This window comes from Lithobates pipiens, unplaced genomic scaffold, assembly GCF_037356315.1.
Source record: "Lithobates pipiens isolate NorthernLeopardFrog02 unplaced genomic scaffold, aLitPip1_a1.2 Scaffold_30, whole genome shotgun sequence".
NCBI classification, from domain to species: Eukaryota; Metazoa; Chordata; class Amphibia; order Anura; family Ranidae; genus Lithobates; species Lithobates pipiens.
Window position 1 is genome coordinate 164,307,903 of NW_027507791.1, and position 23,513 is coordinate 164,331,415.

A 23,513-nucleotide genomic window follows, 5' to 3' on the forward strand; every position below is an offset into this window, starting at 1 on the left:
GATGGGCACAGATAAGATGGCACGGATGGGTGGCACGGATAAGTGGCACGGATGGGTGGCACGGATGGGCACTGATAGGTACCACAGATAGATGGGACTGATGGGCACTGATAGGTGGCACTGATAGGTGGCTCTGATAGGTGGCACTGCTGGGCACTGATGGGCGGCACTGCTGGGCACTGATGGGCGGCACTGCTGGGCACTGATGGGCGGCACTGGGGTGCAGCACCTGAGGCAGATTTTGGGTGGCACTGTGGGTGGCACTGCTGGGTGGCACTGTGGGTGGCACTGCTGGGTGGCACTGTGGGCACTGCTGGGTGGCACTGTGGGCACTATGGGCACTGCTGGGTGGCACTGACAGGGGGGCACTTACTTTATTTCAGGATGGCACTGCGGGTGGCAGGTGGGCACTGGCAGGGGGCAGGTGTCTTTTTAAATTACTGGCCGTGATCGGGACTGATGTCCCGAACACGGCCGCCGGCGATCGGCTTTTTTTTTTCTCCTCGCGCTGTCAGCGCGAGGAGGAATACTAGCCGATTACCGGCTCCGTTTTATCACATGATCAGCTGTCATTGGCTGACAGCTGATCACGTGATAAGGGGTCGGGATCGACCCCTTACACGGATCGGTGATCAGGCGAGTCTCACGGACTCGCCGATCACAGAGCGCGCCGCGCGCGCCCCTCAGGGGCGCGCAGGCCGCTCGTAACCGGGACTACGTCAATAGACGTAGTCCCGAAAATGTGGGTCCGCGCTATTGCCGTCATTTTGCAATAGCGCGGATCCCAAGTGGTTAAACTAGCCTGTCTGTGTACCCAAGCCTCACTGTTTACTCTAGCATCTCTGTATACTCAAGCCTATTTTCATACACGAGTCTATATTCTGTATTCACTAGCCTTTCTTCTGTATGCTGTAGTCTTATATATATTAGCTTCTCTGTACACCCTTGCATCTCTGTAAACACCGTGTAAACTAGCCAGTCTTATGTATACACTCGCCGACTGTATACACTAGACTCTCTGAATACACTAAACCCTCTGTATACCACAGCCTGTCTTCTGTATACACTAGACTGTAAAAACTAGCTAGAATACACCAGCCTGTCTTCTGCACCCACTAGACTCACTGTATACACTACCCAGTCTTCTGTATACATTGTCAGCTTTGATGTATACCCAAGCCTGTCTTCTGTATACACTAGCTTCTCTATATGCACTGTCCTTTCTGTATACACTCGACTCTCTCTATACACTAACCTCTCTATATACACTAACATCTTTGTATATACTAGCCTCTCTTTAAACTAGCCTCTCTGTGCACCCCAGCCTCACTGTTTACTCTAGCATCTCTGTATTCTCAAGCCTATCTACATACACGAGTCTGTATTCTGTATTCACTAGCCTTTCTTCTGTATGCTGTAGTCTTCTATATATACCAGCTTCTCTGTACACCCTAGCACTGTAACAGTGCTAGGTTCCTGTACTACAGAAACAGAACACCAGCAATAAGGTGTATACTGTGCAGGAGGCACACAACACCCACTCTAACTTCTGCACTGCACATGCATGTATTGCAGAAATTGAACACCAGTAATAAAGGGTAGCTTCAGGTGTGTGTGCAGGAGGCACATAACACCCACTGTAACAATGCTAGGTTCCCAAAAGCAGTAAAGACACTGTCCATGCGTATCGTCCTCTTTCCCTGACCACCGCAACACACTATACAATGCCGCCGCGCTGGCGGCCTTATATAGTGTGAGGTGTGTACTAAACCCCCCCAAGCTATAATTGGCCACAGGAATCCTGCCTGTGGTGAATTGTGGCTCTCCTCACAGAGGATGTCACATCTGTTCTTATTATATAGAACCTATTATGCTCCTCGTAAACTTTTTCAATTTGGCCGAACGGCTGGACGCAAGTTTCCCCCGGTGCGGGAACATGGGAGGAGACATTATGCACATGTTTTGGAGATGCCCGAAGTTGATCCGCTACTGGACGGAGGTGACAGGAACCATTGATCGGGTGTTTGGAACCTCCACCAGGATGGAGGCGAAGTATTGTCTCCTGGGATTAGTTGAAGGAGTAGGAAACCCGGAAAGCAGCCATATGGCAGTTCTGAGATGCCTATTTCAGGCAAGAAAACTGATTGCCCAATTGAGATGGTTGAGAGTGCCCAAAGAGATCGCCTATGGCCCCATCACCTTGAAAGTGCTTGATCTTGTCTGATCTCAGAGGCTAAGCATTGTCGGGCCTGATTAGTAACTGGATGGGAGACCAACTGGGAATACCAGGTGCCGTAGGCTTCTTTTTATGTTGTTGGCGTTGACATCGTTTTTTTTTTCCGCTTGTTTCCCAAGGTGATCATCTTGGCATTTGTCAAGAGGGCTGAGAGAGCCCAAACAAATCTCCTACGGCCACATCACCCTGAAAGCACCCGATCTCATCTGATCTCAGAGGCTAAGCAGAGTCCGGCCTGGATAGTACCTAATTACAGGTGCCGTAGGAATCTTTTTATATTGTTGGCTTTGACCCGTTTTTCTTTCGCTTGTTTCCCAAGGTGACCATTTTAGCATCTGTCAAGAGTTTTGAGTATGTCCCGAAGCGTTCGCCTAAGGTCACATCACCCTGAAAGCACTCGATCTCAGAGGCTAAGCAGGGTCTGGGTCAGATGGGAGACCGCCAGGGTCTATGTTGTTGGCGTTGACCTGTTTTTTTTCACTTGTTTCCCAAGATGGCATTTGTCAAGAGGGTTGAGAGTGTCTAAATAGAACACCTATGGCCACATCACCCTGAAAGCGCACAATCTCATCTGATCTTGCAGCAGTGTACGGCCTGGTTAATACCTGTATGGGAGACCATCTGTGAATACCAGGTGCCGTAGGCTTCTTTTTATGTTGTTGGCGTTGACCTGTTTATTTTCGCTTGTTTCCCAAGGTGACCATCTTGGTGTTTAACAAGAGGGTTGAGAGTGCCCAAAGAGATCACCTATGGCCCCATCACCCTGAAAGCGCCCAATCTCGTCTGATCTCGGAGGCTAAACAGTGTCGGGCCTGGTTAGTACCTGGATGGGAGACCTCCTGGGAATACCAGGTGCCATAGGCTTCTTTTTATGTTGTTGGCTTTGACCTGTTTTTTTCGCTTGTTTCTCAAGGCGACCATCTTGGCGTTTGTCAAGAGGGTTGGGCGTGTCTTGAAGAGAACGCTTACGGCCACATCACCCTAAAAGCACTCGATCTCGTCTGATTTCAGAGGCTAAGCAGCGTCAGGCCTTGTTAGATGGATGGGAGACTGCCTGGGAAGACCAGGTACCATAGAAGGATCTGGCCTGGTTAGTGTCATGATTGGGAGATCGCCTGGGAATACCGGATGCCGTAGGATTCTTTTTATGTTGTTGGCTTTAACCTGTTTTTTTAGCTTGTTTCCCAAGGTGACCATCTTGGCCTTTGTCAAGAGGCTTCAGAGTGCCCAAAGAGAGTGCCTACGACCAAATCACCCTGAAAGAGCCCAATCCCATCTGATCTCGGAGGCTAAGCAGCGATGGGCTGGGTTAGTACCTGGATGGGAGACAGCCTGGGAATACCAGGTGCTGTAGGCTTCTCATTATGTTGTCGGCGTTGACCTGTTTTTTTTCCCTTGTTTCCCAAGGTGACCATCTTGGCATTTGTCAAGAGGGTTGAGAGTGCACAAAGAAATTGCCTACGGGCACATCACCCTGAAAGTGCCCAATCTCGTTTGGTCTCAGAGGCTAAGCAGGGTTGGGCCTGGTTTGTACCTGGATGGGAGACCGCCTGGGTTTTCCAGATGCCGCAGGCTTCTTTTTATGTTGTTGGCGTTGACTTGTTTTTTTTGTTTGTTTCCCAAGGTGACCATCTTGGCGTTTGTCAAGAGGGTTGAGCGTGCCTGAAAAAATCTACTATGGCCGCATCACCCTGAAAGAGCCCAATCTCATTTGATCTCAGAGGCTAAGCAGGGTTGGGACCTAGTTAGTACCTGGATGGGAAACCGCCTGGGATTTCTCGATGCCATAGGCTTTAGTTTTAATTCAATCTTATTTTCATTGAGATATAAAAGCAAGATAGGAGGGGGAAAAGTACAGAATATTCTAACATATTCGTTTTACATTGTTACATAAACATAAAAAAGGAAACCACAAATAAATCCACTCTACTACAGTGGTGTCAAACTATCACGAGGTTAAAGTGTTTGTTTTGAGCTTCGATTTAGGTAGTATGGTAGAAGAGCCTGTGGTCCTACAATGATTAGTCTAAGTTAAAGTGGGTGTGTGCGCACCACTATCTTCCCAGCGAGTGATGCCCACTCATTACAGGTAGACTAGGGCTATTGTTCTCATTCTGGTAACGTTCACTCTGGGGGGGAAGCTCTGTATATGCCACGATTCTGGTCTAATGAGACTGGAGGTCATAACTTAAGTAATCGGGTATTACTGCAACTTGTATAGGGGAGGGAAGAAAGGGGGAAGAGAGTGAGGAAAGAGGGGTCAGGACAGTAAAGAGCTTAGGGATCAAAAGGTATACATTCCACCCTGATCACACAGGTGTATCGGTAGAGTCCTCTGTGGCCCATGAGATAAACTCTGAAGAATATCGAAACATCGACCATGAGGTCCAGGTCTTAGAGAATTGTTCCTCCCTACCCGTTTCCTGCGAGAACATTCTTTCCAAACTATTAATTCGGTCCACTTCAATTGCCCAATCCCCCAGGGAAGGCATGCTCGTCGACTTCCAATGTCTGGGCAACACCGTTCTAGCAGCCGCCAAAAAGTGACGCAGAACGTCTTTCTTGACTGACTTAAGTGGTCCCGGGAGCAGAGATAGCAGAGCCATCTCAGGAGAGGGTGCGATGGAGGTCGCCATGAGTTTACAGTACAAGGCAAGGATCTTTTGCCAGAACTTCCTCACAGGGGGGCATGCCCACCAAATGTGAAGTAACGTTCCCTTAGATGACAAGCAACGCCAGCAAGTATCCGGAAGTGTCGAGTTGATTCGGTGCAAAGTCGAAGGGCATCTGTACCAGCTGGTCAACAGCTTGAACCCCTTTTCTTGAGAATTGGAGGCTATGGACATTTTGTGGGTCAGTATGAAGCACTTTTGCCAGTCTACAGGCGAGACGGAGTGGTCCAGGTCTTCCTCCCATGCATGTGTGTATGGGGGAAGGTCAGGATTATAAGCCACATGTAAGAGGGAATATAATTGAGAGACTACATGTGTAGGAAGGGTGGCCTGGAGCAACATGCCTTCCAAGTCCGTTAAGTCAGCGAGTACATTAGGTAACGATGGGAAAGTGCGAATGAAGGAAATCACCTGTTGTCTCTGCAGCCAGTACGTAGAGGCATGAGAAGATGGGTCAGAGGGAACGTCATGAGTCAGAGAGGGGTCTGAACGTAGGACTTGGGCAAGTCGCCTGTGGTCCTCCTTACATCAAGGTCCAAAACTCGCATCTCGTAGAGCCGGTGGAAAAGCCGGAGTTCCAAACAGTGGAGTCATGGGTCCCTGCATGGGAGATAGGGTCTTGGAGGAATTCATTCGGGTCCAGATTTGTATGGTTTGTCGGGTGAGGTTGCTCAGTGGTACCTCTCCTTTCAGGAATTCAGTAGGTGTCCATGGCAATGCACAGAGATCTATTGGGTTAATATGGCTCTCTATTTGTACCCACAATTTGGAGGAGGAATGATGGAACCAGTTAAGTATACGCATGAGCACAGCTGCTCTATAACATAAGGAGGCATCCGGGGCTCCTGCTCCGCCACGAATCTTGGGGAGTGATAAGGTCTCGTAGCATATCCGGGGATGAGCCCCTCCCCAAATAAAGGAGGAGAATAGTTGGCGGAGCTTCCTGAAAAACCAGGAGGGTATGGAAATGGGAATTGTTTGGAACAAATAGAGAAATCGAGGGATTACATCCATTTTTAGGGCATTTACTCTGCCTAGCCACGATAGGCATTTCTTTGCGTAGTTTGAGAGATCCGTCTTGGTTCTAAGCAGCAGGGGTGCATAATTCAAAGAGAATAGATGGGACCTTTCCGTGGATATTTGGATTCCGAGGTAGAGGATGGAGGTAGAGCCTGTTTTAAATGGGTACCTAGCGGATATCTGGCGGAGGACCTCTTGGGACAGTGAGATGTTCAGGATTTCTGATTTAGTATGGTTTACTTTGAAATTGCTCAGCATGCCAAACCTCTTGAATTCCTGCATTATATGTGGTAAAGATAGGTGGGGTTGGGTTACAAACAATAGCAAGTCATCCGCGAAGAGCGCCAGCTTAGAATGAGTGGGGCCTATCGATACACCTGAGATGTTGGGGTTATTGCGTAAGGCTATTGCTAGGTGTTCCATGACAAGGACATATAGAAGGGGAGATAAAGGACAGCCATGTCGTGTCCCATTGTTAATGGCAAATGTAGGTGACAGTGAACCATTTACCCGAATTCTAGCGGAAGTTGAGGAGTAAGGGGCCATAATTCGTGATAGCATTTTGGGACCCAGGCCTATCTGTTGCAGAGACATCGGAAGGAATTGCCAGTCAACCCGGTCGAATGCCTTTTCGGCGTCGACCGTCAAAAGGCATAGAGGGATTTCGTGGGTGCGGGCATAGTCGGTAAGAAGCAGGGTTTTCAGGGTGTTATCCCTTGCCTCGCGGCCACTTACAAAACCCACCTGGTCCAGATGTATAAGGTGGGGGAGTAGCAGTTGCATTCTAGTAGCTAATATTTTGGCATATATTTTCAGGTCCACTCCAATTAATGATATGGGCCTATAATTTGCACACAAGGTAGGGTCTTTGTCTGGTTTGGGGATAATGGTGATGTGGGCTTCAAGCGTTTGTGGAGGAAACGCTGAGCCTTCTGATAGAGAGTTAAACACCTTAGCCATAAAGGGGGTCAGTGGAGGAGCAAATGTTTTGTAGAATTTAGGGGTAAAACCGTCGGGTCCTGGGCTTTTACCGGAAGGGGTGGCCGCTATCGCTCCCACTTCCTTGTCTGCTGTGATTACTTTCTCTAGCTCTTCTGCAGTATCGCCATCTAATATAGGGAGCTCAGTTTCCTCAATATAGGACTGTCCATCGGGCGCAGGGGTGTGGGATGGGCTAGATGGGATACCGGTCGGTAGGTTGTACAGTGTTTGATAGAAATCTCTGAATGTTTGTGATATCTTGGAGGGCTCATTAAGCTTTTCTCCAGAAGGGGCCCGAATATGAGGTATAAATGTGGAAGGCATGTTTGGATGGAGGGTGCGGGCCAACGGCCTACCACATTTATCTCGAAATTGGTACTGATGTAAAGCAAGTCTGTCCGCATAAGTACGAGCTGAGGCCTCGTATAGGTCCCTGAGTTGGGATCGGGCCAGTGAGACATCTGTCAAAGTCACCAGCGTAGGGGCTCGTTTATGCTGGGTCTCAAGGTCCCGAAGATTTTGTGTTGCTGAGGTTATTGCAGCTGAACGAGTCTTTTTCAAGCGGGTTCCCACCTGAATGAAGAGTCCTCGCAGAACAGCTTTAAGCGCCTCCCATTGGAAGGGTAGCAAGGTGGTGTCTGTGGCATGATCTAGCAAGAAATTAGAGATAGTTTCCGAGACCTTGTGGGAACACTGAGGCCGCGTACACACGGGCGGACTGTTCGTCCAACTTTGTCCGCTGAACAGTGTTTCAGCGGACAGTCCGCTCGTGTGTGGGCTTCAGCGGACAGTTTCAGCGGACAGTCTGACGAACAAAGTTTTTCGGAATTTCCGTAAGACTGTCCGCTGAAACTTGGTTTGAGCGAACAGTCCGCTCGTGTGTAGGCTTGTTCGGCAAACTAAGTCTCGCGCATGCTCAGAAAGAATTTACACGGCGAAGGTTGCATTGCAGTGTATCGGACGCCGAATTTCTCGTCCCGTCGTACGTGCCGTTCACGTCATCGCGCAAGTTTTCAGCGGACTGTTCGTTCGTCGTGTGTGGTCAAGTCCGCTCATGCAAATTTTGAACGGACTGTTTGTCAAACTGTTTGACGAACCTAGTTGGGCGGACAGTCCGCCCGTGTGTACGCGGCCTCAGGGTTCGTGAGGAGGGAATCATTCATCCTCCATGTCCATTCCCTCACCGGTGTGGAAGGGATAGATAATGTCAGATATATAGGTGAATGGTCAGACCAGACCATTGAGTCTATGTCACATTCAGGTGACCAATCTAAGCAGCTATGGTCAAGAAGGAAGTAATCGATACGACTATAGGAGTGATGGACCTGTGAGAAATGGGTATAATTCCGATTTGTTGGAAACAGAACCCGCCAGATGTCGATTAGACGGAGGTCGTATATAGCCCGTTTAAAAGCCCTCAACTTAGTAAAGGAGATGGATGAGCGAGAGATGGACGAGTCTAAGAGGGGCATTAAAATCCCTGCCTATAATTAATTTACCTTTCGCAAATTCTGACAAGAGCTTCAGGTATCGCAGCGCAGTCGAGATTTGGTTAGTGTTTGGTAGGTAGAGGTTGGCTATAGTAAATTTGGTGCCCCATAGGGAGAACTTTATGAACACATACCTTCCCTGAGGATCCGACAGCTGGTCTATCAGATCAATCGGGAGCGTTTTGTGGAAGGCAATAGAAACGCCTTTAGTTTTCTGAGAGGGGTTTGTACTGTGGAACCATCTGTTAAAGTACCTGTTGGAGCAGGAAGGGGTGGAGTTTGTGTGGAAATGTGTTTCCTGTAACAGTAATACGTTGACCTGCTGTTTATGCATGTGGTAAAGGATTTGTCCTCTCTTGGATGCAATATTGAGTACAATGTAAATGGCAACACTTCAAGCGAGGACGAGATAGTACTGTGTGAGCCATAGTGGAATGCGGATAAGAAAATCAGGTTATAGACAGTGGGGGGGGGGGGTATAGTAGGAGAAGGAAAGGGGGAACTTATAAGGTAGCAGAAAACTAAAAAAGGAAAAGAAAAGGGAAAAAAAAGGGGAAAGAGGGCTCCTAGGCAAGGAGCCTGGTAAATCTAAGGGGTCCACGAGAACGGGACACCACGTGAAAGTTCACGTAAACTAGCACTATTCGTGCCCGGCCTATTGAGGGTGAAGGGTCAAAGCGAAGAACCTGAGCCATGAGCCCAGTAGCACGACAGGCATGTAAAACTTTACTGAGGCACATTAGTATAACAATATATTAATACAGAACACACATCAGATCCTCCACGAAGGGGGAGACGGTCCGCATGGGCAAATAGCTCCACATCAGTCCAGTCTCCCCCCTCCGCAGAGGAGACAACAGTCCATGAGACACCTCACGGGAAGGGAGCAAACATTGTCAACATATGTTTCCACATACTCCAACGGGGGGCCAGAGATCCATCTGTGTAATACTACAGAGAGCACATTAGGGTGAAACTACCCGGTGTGTAAGAAACCGTGAGTATATAACTAAGGAAGCCCACGTGGATAGCGGCAAGGGACCGTGGACCCAACCGGTCCATCAGCCGCCCCTCCACCCATATCCAGGTGGGCCATTACCGCTAAACATCTAGAGAGTAGACCTTACATTAAAGTAGATTAGGAACTCAACATTTACATAACTAGATCAAGCATGAGCAACCCGCTGTTCCATTGCCTCTCCCGAACCCCAGCCAGTCACAATACACTAGCAAAGGGCAGGGAGAAGGTCCGTCAATTAAGTGCACCAGCTGTATTGAGGTATTTAGTATGCGGTCTACCACCCCATTTCCCATCATGGCATAACCAACAGAGTATATGGAGAAACAAGTAAGATGAAAGGAGGGGAGAAACCACAAAAAAAAAGGAATAACATCCCCAAAAAACAAAAAATGCTGCCCGACCAGAAGGCAAGGGATAGGTATAATACTGAGATGGCACTAGTCATACAATGAGCATCGAAATAGGTCCAAAAGGTTTCTTGAAGTTACTTTAATCTTCCGAAGAGGTAGGGTGATGTGGTCCAGGATCAACAGAGTGCGATGCATACCTCGGATGTCTGCGGCGTTGTGGGAGAGGATCACATATTTGTACCCTAGCGCAGTCGTCTGGGGGGGTCCAGCCAGTTAGGTACATCAGTTGGATCTTGCTCCAAAAAGCTGAAAAAGGCTGGAAGTTGATCTGGATCAGAGAGGACAAATTTATGCTCGGCCCTGGTCACCTTGATGCTGAAGGGGTGCCCCCAAGTGCAGGTTGCTCCGGCTTGGCGTATCAGGTCTAGCAGTGGGCAGACCATTCGGCGCATGTGGAGAGTGTTGCGAGAAAGGTCTGAGTATAGGTGGATAGTTGAACCGTCAAAGTCCACAGGACCCAAACGCCACGCTTTGCGCATAATTTCTTCTTTAAGGGTGAAATAGTGGACCCTGCATAGGTCACGTGGGCGGTCACTATGTTCCCTCCTGGGCCCCCCCACTCTGTGTACCCGGTCTATCTCAATAGGGGACATAGTCTCTCTTCCCAGGACTAGGTTGAGGATGGCAGTGACAGATGGTTTCAAGTCCGTACCCGCCGTGGCTTCCGGTATGCCTTGTAGTCATATATTATTCCTGCAGCTCCTATTCTCCCCGTCTTCTATGCGCAGTTGATGTTGACGTATACGGTGCAAGTGTTCTTTGGAGGCCCACTCAAGAGACGTGATGAGGGCAGCATGGTCAGATTGAGTATCAGTTAGGGTAGAGATTGCGGTCTGATTGGTAGAGACCTGCTGTTGGATGGCCTGAAGGTCCTTGTGGAGTGAGGACTCCATTTTGACTGCCCAGGATTCAAACTCTGCTCGGAAGGCCGCTAGAAGAGTCGAGGCTTCAGACCTAGGTAATTCTCCTGATGTTGGAGGGGCCACGGCTCCAGGGCCTGCCCCTGGAAGAGGGACAACAGTGGTGCCGGATCTGGATGCTACACTTGGAAGGACCGAGTGCTGGGTCGGGGGGTCATCTGATTCCTCTCCGCTGTCCGTTGTCGGCTGAGTAGGAGGAGGAGGTTTGCTCTTCCCTGGATTACGCGCTGGTGCCATCTTGTCTCTGGGAGTGCGGGGATCAGACTGAGACGTATCGAGCAGGTATCGCTGGATTGTACCCTGTTGGAGATCCGCTGACTCAGTAGATCGAGAGCTGTGCGTGGACATGCTGTTCAGGTATGTGCAATGTCTGAGGTATAGCCTGTCTGCTACGGGTGATCACGGGGCTCAGCTGGACATTTCTTTAGCTAGACATGGTCGTTCCGTGTCTCTGCGGAGTTGAACAGACGGAGACCCCAGGTGGGCACTATCTGATTGGGCTGCTTTGGTGGCTGTGTATGTAGAGATCCAGGTTCGTAAGGATGAGGGAGCTCAGGAGTGTGGGTGCATACAGCAGCCTGGGTGAACCAAGATGGCCACCTTCCTGGGTTTCTGGATCCGTAGCAGCAGCCTATGTAATAAGGGGGGGTTGGTCCTCGAGGATATCCCTGTCTAATTCAGCAGGCACACGGCCAGGATTTGCAGGGGGTCAGTGAGTCTAGAATGGGGCCCAGAAGACACGGAGGTGTAGCAAGATGGCCGCCCCTCTAATTCTCTGAAGCCAGGGCCTCGACAGCAAATGCAACCAGATAAAAGTACATGCCCCCTTAATAACCCCTTTAGGGGTCTCTGGTGGTCTGGCTAGAGTGTTCCTGAGGGTGGATGGGGACGGATTGAGCCCAGAGAAAACAGAGAGGCCTCCGGGTGTACCAAGATGGCCGCCGTCACTTACCAGGACCGTATTGGATGATCCCAGGGCCACTCAGGGAGGACTTCGGGCTCTAAATGGCAGGCTGGATGTCCCCGGCAACCCGCAGGTGGTAGAAACTGCCGCTGGGCTTTGTAGTCCACGGGAGCTCGGCCTCCGGGTGGAGCAGGATGGCCGCTGCTCCACGTTGCAGGCCGAAGCCTCGGACTGTCCTGCTGGGTGGCCGGAGCTCCGTGAACGGCGCACCCGAGCTAGAGGTATGCCCCAGCTCCTCCTGGTATGCCCAGGGCCTCCGGTGGGGTCCGTTCCGCTCTGGTGGATGGGAAGGCTCTGGGTGTGCGCTCTAGTAGCGGAGCTCACCCCAGGCACGTCCACTCACGTCTCCGCTCGGCCACGCCCCCCGCATAGGCTTTAGTTTTAAGTTGTTGGCATTGACTTATTTATTTATTTATTTATTTTATTCTTTTATTAAGTATAAGTAGAAATACATAAATATAACAGTCAACCATACAGCATGACCCAGGGTCACAATTGCATGGTAACAAAAAATAGGCAGCCAAATAACTCTGGGTTCTCAGAGGGGAGTCCTACAGTTTCATGCAGAAAAGAGAAAAACCCCACCTCCTACATGTAGTACAGTATAACTAGTGCAGCTCCGTTCGGACAAATGTAATCATGGAGAATAACTGGGACCACAGCGAGCCAGCTTATCATGACCTATGTGAACCAGAGTAAAAGATAGGCCGATCGTTTCCAGAACCCTGGGGTTCTTCTGGGCCCCGAAGGCTAGTAAGGAGACAAGGCATAGTCAAAAGGGAGGACGGGGGGAGAAGAGAGTGCAAAGACGGAGAGAGAGGAGGGGGGGTGGCGGCGGGGAAAAAAAGAAAAATAAAGACAAAAAGGGAGGGGGGGGAATGCCACCAATGGGCACCCTTGCCTCGTCCCATTAGTGATGGGGAAAGAGTCCGAGCACCACTCGTTCACCCGTACCGCTGCCGACGGCGTGGAGTAAAGCGACATTACCCAGCTCATCATGTTGGGGCCAAGACCTATATGTTCCAGGGTGGCCTGCATAAAGTGCCAGGCCACCCTGTCAAAGGTCTTCTCCGCGTCCGTTGACAACATAAGCAAGGGCCTTCCCTGTACATGCGCCGCATGGATTAAATTGATGATTCGGGCCGTATTGTCTCTAGCTTCCAACTTATTTTTTATTTTTTTGCTTGTTTCCCATGGTGACCATCTTGGCGTTTGTCAAGGGGGTTGAAAGTGCCTGAAGAGATTGCCTACGGGCACATCACCCTGAAAGCACCCGATCTCATTTGATGTTGGAGGCTAAGAAGAGTCGGGCCTTGTTAGTACCTGGATGGGAGACCGCCTGGGAATACCAGGTGTCATAGACTTCTTTTTATGTTGTTGGCGTTGACCTGTTTTTTTTTTCGCTTGTTTCCCAAAGTGACAATCTTGGTGTTTGTCAAGAGGGTTGAGAGTGCCCAAAGAGATTGCCTATGGGCACATAAGCCTGAAAGCGCCCGATCTCCTCTGATCTCATCACTCTGAAAGCACCCAATCTCGTCTGATCTTGGAGGCTAAGAAGAGTCAGGCCTGCTTAGTACCTGGATGGGAGACCACCTGGGAATACCAGTTATTGTAGGCTTCTTTTTATGTTGTTGGCGTTGATTCGTTTTTTTTTTTCGCTTGTTTGCCAAGGTGACCATCTTGGCATTTGTCAAGAGGGATTAGAGTGCCCAAAGAGTTCGCTTACAGCAGCATCACCCTGAAAGAGCCCTATCTCTTCTCATCTCTGAGGCTAAAAAGGTGTTGGGCCTAGTTAGTCCCTGGATGGGAGATGGCTTTGGAATACAAGGTGCCGTAGTCTTCTTTTTTTTTTTTCAATTTCTTTATTTATTTATTTTTTCCCTTTCCATTTTTTTCTCAAGTAAACAAGAATAGAATTTTACATAAACAATCTAAGAGTCATACATCAAGTTTCCATATTCATACATAATAAACAAAAATAGCATAACAATTCATTCTATTCCCTTCGCTTCTTACTCCCCTTATAGTGTAATGTATAAATCCACAGAGAGAAGGTTAGTGGTAATATATATAATATATCGGGACAGTATCATAGAAACTTCTCTCTCAGTCCCACATACCCCATGTCTGATCCTAGGTTGGTACTGTTCCCAATCAGATCAGAGTTGTATTGTTATCCTCTTCTTTCTCATCTTCCCCCCCTAATATTTTCCCCCCTATTCTCCCCCCCCCCCAAAAAAAAAAAGGGGGGGAACCAAGCCAAAGAGAGGGGGAGGGGGGGGGGAGAGAGGGGGAGTTCCCATCTCCTTCCCCAAAATCTCCCCCCCCACCCCCCTAAATCGCATCGATCCGTCTCCTTCCCTCCCCCGAGGAGATATAGAGGTTCCATGGTGTCCATATTTCCAAGTACGTTTTCCTTCTTTTCCTAGCTGTCCATATTAGGTCTTCCATCCTGTTCACCTCCTCAACTTTCTTCAACCACATGTTCACACTGGGGGGTTGTATTTGTTTCCACCTAAGTGTTATACATGACTTGGCTGTATTTACCAAGTGACACAGGATGGAATTCCCACCTATATTTCCTGAGGTCTCTGACAAGTTCAGAAGGAATACTGCTGGGTGCTCCCGTATTTCTACTTCGCTAAATTTTTGAACGATCTCTCGTACATCTTTCCAGTATTTCTTAATTTTTGGACATGACCAAAATATATGTAAAAAATTTCCCACTTCTTTCTGGCACCTCCAACACTTATTTGATATATGAGGGAAATATTTTTGAAGTTTTTCTGGTGTTCTGTACCACTGTGCAATCATTTTATAATTAGTTTCCTGTAATTTTGTTGCTGTTTTAAAAATCGATTGTATCATCTTTTTCTTCTGCTCCTCGGAGAAAATCCTTCCTAAGTCTATTTCCCACTTCCGAAAGAAGGGTAACTGAAAATTTTCTACGGGTTTAATCAGTAACGCATACATTTTCGAGATTACATGCGTAATTGGTTCCTTTTCCGTACAGAGTTTCTCAAAATGGCATATAGTCTCGATCTAATAACTCTGGCTCTATCTCTGTTCTTAGAAAATGTCCTAATTGTGCCGCCTGCCAGAAATCTAATTGAAAGGGGCCTTTTCTATCTATCATCTCCTGCATTGTTGGCCATTTACCTTTTTTCACGAAATGCAAGGCTTGGTATATTCCTTTTTTAATCAACTTATCAAAAGGTCCTTTCTGTATGCCTGGTATAAATCGGGGGTTGCCCAATATAGGGACTAGAGGGGAGTTCTGTGTCGATATCTTATTCTTAGCTAAGAGATGGTAGCATATCTGTAATGTGGGTCCTATTGTAGGGTGTAGCTTCGTGTCTGAGGTCAAATTTCTGTAGCACCAAGGTGCTCTATGTAATAGCTCCCTACATTGTGCTTGCTCTAATTTTACCCATATTTTCTGATCTCCATGTCGACACCAGTCTAGTAATCTACCTAGATGTATTGCCTGGTAATATTTATATATGTCTGGTGTTGCTAATCCCCCGTATTGCTTTGGTAATGTTAATAATGTCCTCCGTATCCTTGGTTGTTTGTCTGCCCAGATAAATTTCATAAGTAATGTTTGTATAGTTCTGAAAAATTTTCTTGGTATTAACATTGGGATTGCCTGGAGGAGGTACAGGAGTTTTGGCAAAATATTCATCTTGATTATATTATTTCTTCCAAACCAGGAATGTATTCCCCTGTGCCATCTCTCCAGGCATCCTCGTACCATCTTCAATACTGGTGCGAAATTTAATTCATATATCTTATTGAGGTCTGTTGTGATCGTTATTCCCAAGTATTTCAAGCCATAGTCCGTCCAGTTAAATTTATAATTTAATTTTATTAGTCTCATCATTTTCTCTGGGACTGCTATCATTAAGGCTTCTGACTTGGAGCAGTTTATTTTAAAGTAGGATAGTGTACTGTATGTCTCGATTTCCTTACATAGATTTGGGAGCGAGATTATCGGGTTCGTCACTGTAAAAAGCATATCATCTGCATATGCTGCAACTTTATTATGGGTTTCTCCTATGGTTATTCCTTGGATATCCCTGTTGAGCCTTACTCTGCATAGAAGTGGTTCAAGGGTCAACGCAAATAACAAAGGGGACAATGGACATCCCTGTCTGGTCCCATTTGTTATTGGGAAAGATGTAGATACCACTCCATTTACTCTTACTTGAGCTGTAGGTTTTTCATACAGGCTTGTTATCCAGCCCATCATTTTCCCTCCTAGCTTTATATGTCGGAGTACCGAGAACATAAACCCCCACCCCATCCGATCAAAAGCCTTTTCTGCATCTGTTCCCAGAAATATACAGGGGGTCTCGGTAGAGTTAACTGTATGTATTAGGTTTAAGGCCTTAATAGTATTGTCCCTTGATTCTCTTGTTGGGACAAATCCCACTTGATCTTGATGAATCAAAGAGGGCAAATACTGTTGTATCCTCAAGGCTAGTAGTTTGCTAAATATTTTCAAATCTGCGTTCAGTAAAGATATTGGCCTATAGCTTCCACATTGTTTCGGGTCTTTACCTTCTTTCTGTATCACTGTAATTGTAGCTTTAAGTGTATCGGAGTGGAAAGTCGATATGTCTCCTGTTTCATTAAACAATTTAACCATATATGGACATAATTCTGGCATAAGCGTCTTATAATATTGGGCTTTCCCACTTTTTATCAGTTTTATCGTGTTTTGTACTTCTTCTAGTGTGATTGGGGATTCCATCTCCTCCCGTGCAGTACTTGTCAGAGTCGGCATTTCACTTGAACTTATGTATTCATTTATCTTAGCTTGATCTGATGCCCTCAAGTTCAGATTATACAATGAGGAGTAGAAATCGCCAAGCACACCAGCAATCTGTTCTGGCACCCGTTCTTCCTCCCCACCTTTTTTTCTAATTATAGGTATGTATGTCTTGGTTTGTATTTCCCGTAATGCTCTCGCTAGTTGTTTTCCGCATTTATTGCCGGATTCATAGCTACACTTACGTCCTATCTGAATTGCCATTTTAGCTCTGTACTGTAGCAGATCTGTAACTTGCCTACGTATACTTATTAATTCTTGTTCAACTTCTAAGTTCTGGGCATGTTTATGTTGGGCTTCTAGGTGTTGCATTTTTACTAATAATTCTGTTAGCTTAGTTTCTCTTTCCTTCTTAATCCCTGCTCCATGCTTAATCAATACTCCTCTGATTACTGCCTTGTGCGTTTCCCAGATTGTTCCCGAGGAACTTTCTGGGCCTTCATTCTCCTGAAAGAAGAATTTTATCTCCTTTCTAACATCCTCCAGGACTAAAGGATCCTGAAGAAGGCTCTCATTAAGTTTCCACATCCTAGAGGTTAAATGTTTTTTCCCCGTTAAGTTATATTTAAAAAAAATTGGAGCATGATCTGACCAGGTAATTAGACCAATAGTGGCTTCCTTAACTGAGGATAATTGTTTATGCGGGATAAAAAACATATCTATCCGTGAGTACACTCTATGCGGATTGGAGAAAAAAGAATAATCTCTTTCCTTGGGGTGTAATAATCGCCATATATCTACCAGTTTTGTTTCTGTTAATGCCTGGGCTATCCTCTTTCTTGTTTTAGGTGTCACTGATGATGTCCCTGATGAGGTATCTTCACTGGGGATTAATGGGATATTAAGGTCTCCCCCCATAATCAACTGTCCTTCTTCAAATTCCATAAGTTTGTCAAGTATCTCTTTAACAAAGAGGTCTTGTTGTATATTGGGGGCATAATATGTTGCTAATGTAACTCCTACCCCTCCTATAGTCCCCTTTACAAAGAGATACCTTCCCTTTGCATCTATCATGGAATCCCTATGATTCCATGCTACTGTTTTTGATATCATGATGGTAACTCCCTTCGTTTTGGAAATCGGGTTAAGTGCATGGTAAACCGTTGAATACCCCGTAGACCTCAGCAGAGAGAGATTATTTTCTCTGAAATGTGTTTCTTGAATAAACGCTACATCTATCTTCAGTCTCTTTAAATCATGGAATAACATTCGTCTTTTTTCCGGGAACGTTCAGTCCCTTTACATTCAGGGACATTATTTTTAAAATTTTCCATATCTCCTCGGGGAAAGAGGCAGAGACAAATAAAGGTGCAAAAAAAGAAAAAAAAAGGGGGAAAGAAAAAAAAGGAATAAAAAAAAAGGGGGGGGGAGAGCCCCCTCCCACCCCCCTCCCTCCCGTCTAGTCTACCACTCCCTCCCTCCCTCCCTAACTACCAATCCCTGGGTTGGCCGTTTACCAACGGTCTCCCCACGAATCTCAAAGCTCTACTGCTTTTAACTACTCAATTTCCGGACCCTCCTGGTTATGAGTGTTTACCTAATGGGGTTTTGTGGTTGTGCTTGGCTGCTCCTGGGCGAGCTTCCCCCGTGCCCTCCGCCAGTCTTTTATAATATCATGTTTTCTACTATCACCTGTTACTTCTCTACACAAATTGTGTCTACTCCAACATGGCTCTTTTGAAAGAGGGGGGTAAAAAAAAAAAAAAAAGGAGACAGAGGCCATAATATAGGCAAAGTTAATTATGTCTGTCCATTCCCATCTACGTATATACTTTTACATATATACACCTATACCCTTGCATATACATATATGGGCTCACACATCCACAGCTGCGCCTGTATTTGCAAATTCATACATGTTCCCACCTCTATATTTATTTATCCAAAGCTTAAGCCTCCCCTGTATATATATAATATAATTTATATCAATCCCCCCCTTTCCCATTTTCCATGTCTCCTCTCCGTTTCTCTCTTCCTTCCTCCAAGAGCCATATTGTGTATTGACATTGTTCCAAAAGAACCGTACATTAATACAATAAAACAACAATACAATATAATACCTTACATTCCTCATCCCCAAAAAAAAAAAAAAAAAAGGAGAGGGGAGGGGAGGCAAGGTGGGGAGAGGGAGAGGGAGAAAAGGAAAAGAGGGGGGGGGACGGAGCCGGAGGCCACATCTTATAAAGTTATTTTATTCATCCTTAGGTTCAGGTAGGGGGGTCTGGTCCCAATCCGTAAGCCCTCTGTTTCCCCCAGGTCCCTAGCTATGTGCTTTATTTTATTAGTGGTGATATTAAAGGTTACTGATATTAGTGATTAGTGATTAGTGATTGACCGTGTTAATTAATTATCCAAAAAAAAAAAAAAAAAAAGAACCCACAGTTTCTTGTGTTCTAATTCTGTGTTCTCTCCCCCCCTGCTCATTATCCCTGCTTATCCCGCCCTCTCATCCCTCACAAGTCTAGACCATCCCCTGTGCGCCATCATACACATATACATTTACTGACCCTCCACATCCATTACTCCCCCCCCCCCAAAAAAAAAACAAGAGGAAAAAAAAAACAAAAATTTATGTATTATATATTAAATCCCCCCCTCCTCCCAACACATCTAAAAAAAAAAAAAAAAGGAAAAACCACTGCAACCCCAATCTTCCCATTTCCGCCCTCTCTATCTCTCTTTATCCCTAGTGAATTATAATACTCTCCTAAGTGACCACCTCTTCTAGGAACCTAGGTCATGTAAATCCCCCCCAGGGACCCGAACCCCCCCCCCTTTATTATAATTATCTAATCTTATTATTTGTGTATTTATCTTAGACTCTCCACCTTTAACCCCCCCCCCGTCCCCCCACCCACCCGCTACCCCCACCTCGCCTCCTATTATCGCCATTCATCCCAATCCAAAAAAAGAAATTAAGAGCATATCTCTCTCCTCCCATACTTCTCAAGAGTGATTAGACAAGTTGAAAACCTATGGGTTGAGGCTACGAGAAAAAAAAAAAAAGAAAGAAACAAAGAAGGGGAAAAGCCCCAGCAGGCGCACCAAAAAAAAAAATAAAGGAAAAAAAAAAAAAAAAAGATAGGTTCAGGGATATGAGTTAATTTAGCGTAGTTTCTAACACAAGTCTCATTGTACTGTAATATGTCTTTCTCATCTTTCCCACTCCCTCTCTTTCCCTCCTGTACTTTCTGGTTTTTCTCTCTGTAGCTGAGAGAGTGGGAGTCTCCAGTTCGGCACCATAAACGGCTCCACACCTATAAAGGCGAATAACTTTGGAAGATCGCTGTATAGTCTCAGCAAGAGGGTATTTCCATCTGTATGTATGTCCCTCCCGCCGTGCACAGTCCAAGACAATACGCAACTGTGCTCTGCGCTGTAATGTGGCCCGGGATAAGTCAGGTAGGAGCTTCACTACTGAACCCTCTATCTCAATATTGCCAGTCACCCATGCCTTCCTCAGCAGAGTCTCCTTATGCGCATATCTATGGAGGCGGCAAATTATATCCCTGGGCCTTTGCGGGTCTGCTGGTTTAGGCCCTGGCGCCCTGTGTACTCTGTCCAAGTCCATGTTGGGCGGGACATTACCCTCTAAAATCATGTGAAAAATGCTTATTACCTTCTCCTGTAAGTCCTCCTGCTCAGCGACTTCTGGAACATCTCGGAGCCTCAAGTTGCAGCGGCGACTGCGATCTTCAAGTTCCTCGATCTGAAGCTGCATCTCCACCAACATCTCACCCTGCTCTTTGCTCTCCCTTTCCACTCTCTCCATTTTTCCTTCAAATGAGGACACTCTTACCTCCCCCGCTATCAAGCGGTCGGAAATTACCTGGATCTCAGTATGTACTTGCTGAATCTCAGCACGGTGTGTCTCCTCCACTCTCTTAATGAGAGCCTCTATATCGGCTTTCGTTGGTAGAGCCTGGATTAAGCTCTTCAGATCCTCCGCTTCCAATCATATACTACGAGGGGTGACTCCTCCGTTTTCCTCTTTGCCGTTCCCGGCCTCGGTTGGGCTTTTCATCTCTCCCCTGTTCATCCGCGCACTCACCTCCGCTTCCAATCGTTTAATACGAGGGGTAGCTCCTTCGTTTTCCTCTCTGCCGCTCCCAGCCTCGGTTGAGCTTTTCATCTCCCCCCTATTCGCTCGCACGCTCACCTCCACTTCCGATTGTTTAGTGCGAGGGGTAGCTCCTTCGTTTTCCTCTCTGCCGTTCCCAGCCTCGATTGCGCTTTTCATCTCCCCCCTGTTTGTCCGAGCACTCGCCACCTCGCGGGGTTTAGCTACGTCCGTAGTCTCCGCGATGTGCCCGGCAGCTGACATCCGCCTCGGGGAGAAATACTTCTGTATAGCGGGTTGTGGGGCACTACACCCTGCAGCTCTGCGCAAGGTTTTTGTTTCTCTCTGTCTAGGTGCACTCATTCCGGGATCCTCAGGTGCAAATCACCTATGACTGGCGGTTCAGCTAGGAGCACAGACTCTGCACGCCCTCACTCAGCCATGCTCAGACCACTCCCCCCAGGATATTGCTTCTAATCTCCCCGTAGTCTTCTTTTTATGTTGTTGACATTGACCTGTTTTTTTTCGCTTGTTTCCCAAGGTGACTATCTTGGCATTTGTCAAGAGGGTTGAGAGTGCCCAAAGAGATTGCCTATGGGCACATAAGCCTGAAAGCGCCCGATCTCCTCTGATCTCATCACTCTGAAAGCACCCAATCTCGTCTGCTCTTGGAGGCTAAGAAGAGTTAGGCCTGGTTAGTACATGGATGGGAGACCACCTGGGAATACCAGTTATTGTAGGCTTCTATATCGGCAGATGCGGAAAAGGCATTTGATAGGGTCGACTGGACATTCCTGAGAGCAACGCTACAGCATATAGAATTGAAAAAGGGGATACAGAATTGGATTGATAGTTTATATTCCTGCCCAAAAGCTAGGGTAAAAATAAATGAGACAATGTCTGAACCATTCTGTATAAGGAATGGAACACGTCAGGGATGTCCACTCTCCCCTATCATATTTATTCTTACATTAGAACCCTTTTTGAGAACAATCCGGGCTAACCCGGATATTGAGGGCATTTCAATAAGAAAAAATGATGAACATAAATTGGCCGCATATGCGGACGATCTGATGTTTTTTATAACCTCCCCAGGGATTTCTTTACCTTCTTTGTTACTGGAGCTTCGCAGATATGGAGAGATATCTAACTTTAAAGTAAATTATAGCAAATCGGAAGCGATGGGAGTAGAAATGAATAATGAAATGAAATCTCAGCTAGCGGCGCATTTCGCGTCTAGATGGACGGATTCCCACATATGTTATTTAGGGACTAAAATATCAAACAAGTTGAACAGACTGTTGGAACTAAACTTTATCCCATTAATACGTCAGATTAAGCTAGATCTAGAACGTTGGGACAAAACGGTTTTTACATGGTTTGGGAGAATCAATATAATCAAAATGAACGTAATGCCGAGGTTGTTATATTTGTTCCAAACTCTACCGATAAAGCTCCCGGGAACATATCTGAGAGATTTGAGATCAAGATTCATAAAATTTATATGGGCAGGTAAAAAAGCGAGAATACGTAGGGATATTCTGATATTACCTAAAGAGAGAGGAGGGGTAGGATTCCCAGATCCAGTAGGCTACTATGAGGCATCACATCTAACACGGGTAATAGATTGGTGTAGAATCCAAAAAGAAAAACCTTGGATCGATATGGAACAAGCAATAATCCCGATACCATTGGAAGGAATAGTGTGGCTCTCAGATGTAGAAATACCACAGGAAGTACGGAGACATCCGACAGTGGGTGCCACACTACAGGTAGTCCAAAAGCTATTTAAGAAAACCAGGATATCAGAACATCCAAGCCCTATGATACCAGTACTGGGCACTCCTGGTTTTCAGCCAGGTTTAACAGATAAGGTTTTTAGGGATTTAAGACGAAAGGGAATCAGTAGGATTATACATTTCTCAATTGATAATCATGTAATGTATAAGGAAGAGATCGAACAAGAATTTAGGGAGGACTTGGACCCATTTAGGCGAGTACAGTTAAATGCGTTTCTGCGAATAAGTAGGCAGAGAATACCGGTGATCAGGATACTATCTGAGTTTGAACAGATATGCTTAAAAGGTGAACCACTGAAACATTCCCTCTCATCAATGTACGTATTGCGGATGGAACAAGAAGTTTCACAAGACCTAACTTTTATACGAGCATGGGAGAGGGACCTGGGAGTCACTTTCTCAGACTTACAGAAAAATAAGATCTTCATGTTCACACATAAGGCGTCGATAGCAACTAGATACCAAGAAGGGGGCTACAAAATTTTGTCTAGATGGTATAGGACCCCAGAAGTATTGCACCGGATATACCCACAAGTATCAAATTTGTGCTGGCGCTGCCAGAGAGCCGAGGGAACCTTATTACATATATTCTGTGAGTGTACCGGGGTAAAAGATTTCTGGAAGATGGTATCGGAAACAGTAAAGGAAATAACAGATGTGTCTCTTGGGGAAAATCCGGCGGCTTTTCTATTGCACGATGTTCCGTTATCTATAGAAAAATATAAAAAATCTCTCTTAAGGCATTTGCTTACAGCAGCAAAAGCATGCATCCCAGTTTTATGGAAAACGACGCTGGCTCCAACCGAATCACAATGGATGAGCAGGGTATCGGAGATCCAACAAATGGAAAATCTGACTATGATACTGAAAGAGCAAGAAGATAGGTATCATGAAGTATGGAAACCCTATATTTTATATAGGGAACAAAACCAGTAGATGCTGATCCCTGTTTGTTTTCGGTTTTTTTCTTTTTCTTTCTTGGGGAGGGGTGGGGGAGGAGGGGGATGAGAGAGGGGGAGGAGGTGAAAGGAGAACATTTTATTATTTATTTATTTATTTATTTATTTATTTTTCTCTCTCTTCGTTTTCTTATTTTCTGTTGTTTT

The 23,513-nt window shown here is 46.3% G+C and overlaps 5 pseudogenes; all 5 read left to right on the plus strand.

The window, feature by feature from the left end:
- Nucleotides 1–2,182: 2,182 nt before the first annotated feature.
- Nucleotides 2,183–2,301, plus strand: LOC143948983 (5S ribosomal RNA; annotated as a pseudogene).
- Nucleotides 2,302–2,981: 680 nt separating this feature from the next.
- LOC143946186 (5S ribosomal RNA) lies at nt 2,982–3,100 on the plus strand (annotated as a pseudogene).
- A 374-nt stretch (nt 3,101–3,474) lies between these two features.
- On the plus strand, nt 3,475–3,593 carry LOC143948221 (5S ribosomal RNA; annotated as a pseudogene).
- A 9,366-nt stretch (nt 3,594–12,959) lies between these two features.
- On the plus strand, nt 12,960–13,078 carry LOC143949903 (5S ribosomal RNA; annotated as a pseudogene).
- A 135-nt stretch (nt 13,079–13,213) lies between these two features.
- On the plus strand, nt 13,214–13,332 carry LOC143949772 (5S ribosomal RNA; annotated as a pseudogene).
- Nucleotides 13,333–23,513: the final 10,181 nt, after the last annotated feature.